Below are 4,064 nucleotides of genomic sequence, written 5' to 3' on the forward strand. Positions count from 1 at the left end.
TCATAGGCTTGCAAAGTCTCAACTAGTTCTAGCCTTTGTTCATCTAATTCTCCAAGTTTCATTTTGAGAATTAATTCAAGTTGTTTTACCTTATACAAAAAGCTTTTGAATTCTACCAATTTGATGAATTCATCAACTTCTATTAATTGTTGGGTCTGGATGATCCTATCATCCAGCCTTACTAGAGCTAGTCCTAGATCAGTGAGTGTGCTCTTAGTTGCATATATCTTATCTTGTAGATAGATTTGTCTTAAGTTAGCAAAATACTAACTCTTTCCTAGTAGAATTTGTAGTGTCCTCTATTTTACCTCTATAGGTATATGGACAACCTTTTTTTCTCTTGTTTCTCTTGGTGACCCATGATGTCTCAGCATGCTCATTTGCCTCTTCTTCATCATCTAGAGTTACATCAGGTTCAAGTCTATCAAGACATACCCTCTCTTCTTCTCCCATGGATCCCTTTGGCATTTTTGCCATAATTTTAGCATCGTTAGTGACCATAATCCTATGAGGATAGGGAATATCCATATAGAATCCCATGAAATTGGGATCTACTATTTTCATTTCCCTCTGTACCTTTTACACATCATCAAGCTTGGCCAGCTTATCTACTACCTCCCCCTTTGCAACAATATTAAGGTTAAAGTAGAACCCTGTGTCACCCATTTATAAAGAAAAGGGCTAACAAAAGTATAATTGTTCAACTTTAGTTACATAAAACTAGTATTATTAGTTAGAATTTGAAAATGAAGTAAACTAATGAGATGTATAGAAATGGATGAAGTTTAGGATTATTATTTTTAAAAACTATTTAGAATATGAATTGATATATTTTCCTATTTTTTAAGGATAGTTTTTTTGTTGCTAAAAAATGATGAAAATTAGTACTCTTATTCGCACCACAAAACTATATGGAAATAAACATTTTTCCCTTTGATTTCACATTATGTCATAGATGACATATATAGCTAGATAAATAAAAAATAAAAGTTGGATTTTGACCTACATTTACTCATTTATAATAATTCAAGTCTTAAGTCACCTTAAATCGATAGTTTTCATCTCCCACCACATTTTTCAAAAAAAATCTATTCTAACAAAAATAAAAATTTACACAGTCTACAAGAGGAATCTATCCTCTAGAACATCATATTCATTTTAAATCTTTTTGATATGATTTACAATTTTTTTTTCTAATAATCAACATCTTCACGAGTGTGAAAATATGTACTTATAGTATTTTTTAATTATAATATACTATATCTAATTAAAACACTATAAAATCTATATGAGAATATTCTTGACTCTAAGCTCTATAAAATGTTGTTTAAATGTCATTAAAAAATAATTATCATTACAAAAGGTAAGAGTTATTGAAATGTGAGCTTTCCAAAATAATTTTATTTTTTAGTAATTGCACTCAAACTAGTATAAAACATCCATTTAATAGTTATTTACAATTGGAAAAGTGTGATAACATAGATAAATTAGCTAGAATAAATTTGTCTAGATAATATATGTTTGAGAAAAAAATATTTTTAGATAGAAATACTCAAATTCAGTAATCCTAATCAATTAGCCTAGAAGGTGACATAGCTTTGTACTTATACCCATTAGGAATAATATCCTCATGGGGTATCTCCTCGGTGTTAGGAAACACATAATTCCTTATTTCTTTAATAGCAGTCTTCATCCAAATATCAAGATCGTACATCCTGTAGGGACTAGTTGACAAGTTGAAGTGGTGGAGGAAAGAATGGATTGGATCTATGGCCCCTTTTCCAATTGAAAGTTCCCCACCCTAAATAATCTACATAAAAATGTGCCCCTATGAACCTTAGGGCCTGAGGATTCCCTATTAACCATAACCTAATCAGGTAATTATTATGTCCCTTCAATCTGGCTACCTCTTTTCCTATTCTGGAAATTGCATCAATTAGTGAGATAATTTTCCACAACATTAATTTTTATGTGAAATTATATATCATATTTATCCCACAGTAAAAGAGAAACAAAAATAAAAAACTTTATTATTTTGAAGAACTAGTGAGGTTTAGTGTGTTTGTAGAAAAGGAGAGACAGTTGGCATCTCCCTTGATAAGGACAAGAATAGTTTTTAGAGCTTCCTTCACATACTATTAAGGCTATCTATCATTGATGGAACTTACCCAAAATAAATTGAGGCCTTTATGCAGTCGTATAGTAATATGAGATTTTTTGTAATTTTGTAGTAGTTAGAATTCCTTACTAAAATGTCAAAATTGCTTATTTACCCTTTTTTTAAAACATTCTAAGATATAAAGATTATTTACAAATTGTCAACAATTCCTCATGAAACTTCTTCTAGAGGAATGTTAGGATTCCCTCATCTTTGTTGCTAGCAACTCCATGCCACTGTCTTCACAAATTCATCCTAAAGGTCTTTCATGAGGTAATCCTAATATTAACTTTCATTTGCAAGAATTTGATGCTACTTGTGATTGGTTAGAACAACATACCTTAATAGGGTATTTTGTGAGTAGGATTCCTCCTAAAGCTATGCTCTTAGAATGGGTTAACAAGATCTGGACTCCTCACGGAATCTCCTTTGATGCTATGCAAAACCTTACCAAAGGTTTTTTTAATTTCATTTTCCCAACCCATCTCAGGTAGAAGCAGTTTTTAACAATGGCCCTTAGTCAGTGCGTTCCTCTTTCCTAGTTTTTCAAAGATGGCCAAGAGACTTCACTTTCTCTAATGAAAAAAAGCTTAAGTTTCCTGCATGGGTCAAGTTCTTAAGTTTACCCTTGTCGTGTTGGCCTTTTATTGAGTCCATTGCCACTACTCTTGGCAAAGTTATTACCAAGGAACATGAAATTTTTTTTAATTCTCATCCTCAGAAGCATGTGTGTGTTGAGGTTGATCTCTCCAAGGAACTCAAGGATTCTATGGAGATAAAAATTAGTTCTCAAACCTTCTCTCAAAAGGTGCTCTATTTGAACTTACCCAACACCTATTATAGGTGTGAGTCAATGGAACACAAGATTAGGGATTTCTATTTGGCTAGGCCCAGGGTTAAACCCCTACCTAAGGAGGCCCTTGTCAAACCAATAAAAGGGAAACAAAAAGAATAATGGAATACTATTGGGCATAAGGAAAAAACTCCCTTAGCTCCTAAACAACCATATGTGGTTGTCATTTTGGTTCCTTCTATTTCAATAGGAGTGCAAACCCCAACCATTGTAGGGTCAATAATAATTTTTACAGAATCAAACCTTGGTGTTTCTTAGGTTTCAAACCTTGGTAGTTCATAGGGGATCAAGGTGGCTATAATGGCTATGAATTATTTTATGGTTCACAATCCTTTTGTTGCTTCCTCAATTGCAACTCAGAATGTGTGGCATTCTTGCAGTCCTCTCGGACATGTTGAGAAACTAGAGGAGAACTGACAAGCTATCGATCCAAAAGAGTTTCCTTCTAGCTTTAATCAAGTTTCAAATTTGTTGTAAAATACTTGCTCCTCTCTTGAGGAAGAGGAAGATATGGAAGATTTTTCATGATTTTTTTCATCATGGATTGTGCAAGGTCTTACAGACCTCTCCAAAAAGTACTATGTTATGGATACCCATCATAGACTTGGTAATTTAGATTTTCTCTACAAGCAAGAGGTTAAAATTTTTGGTTTCATGCTTTCCTTTGCATGTCCCATCATTTGGTCGGATGGCATTATGTTTTCCTCTCAATGCAAAACTGGTAGAGGTGGTGTAGTTACTCTTTTTTCACCTTGTCTTCATTTACTATTACTTTGCATGGTTCTGACCCCATGAACAAAATAATTTGGCTTTTTCTTTCTATCAAAATCATTCCTTTGAAGTAGTTAACATCTATGCTTCCAATGATGGTATGGAAAGATCTCAATTATGGGGTTGCATGACTGACAACTTGCCTCTAGCTACTTGGGTTGTGTGTAGTGACTTCAATATGGTTGAGTTGGGCTCTGAAAAAGATGACATTTTCCCTTTTCCCAGGATAGCTGGCAAAAGGGAAGTCGGGTACTACATGTGTAATAAAATGGGCCTTTATGA

At 33.3% G+C, this 4,064-nt stretch overlaps 1 non-coding gene across 1 annotated transcript; it reads left to right on the forward strand.

Moving 5' to 3' along the window:
* Positions 1 to 2,058: 2,058 nt before the first annotated feature.
* On the forward strand, positions 2,059 to 2,182 carry LOC149528140 (U6atac minor spliceosomal RNA). The gene has a single exon (XR_016359418.1). It is a non-coding gene; the product is annotated as a U6atac minor spliceosomal RNA (small nuclear RNA).
* The last annotated feature ends 1,882 nt before the right edge of the window (positions 2,183 to 4,064 follow it).

The sequence above is a fragment of the Cupressus sempervirens genome, chromosome 11 (assembly GCF_028749045.1).
Source record: "Cupressus sempervirens isolate cs-2001-9-10 chromosome 11, ASM2874904v1, whole genome shotgun sequence".
NCBI classification, from domain to species: domain Eukaryota; kingdom Viridiplantae; phylum Streptophyta; class Pinopsida; order Cupressales; family Cupressaceae; genus Cupressus; species Cupressus sempervirens.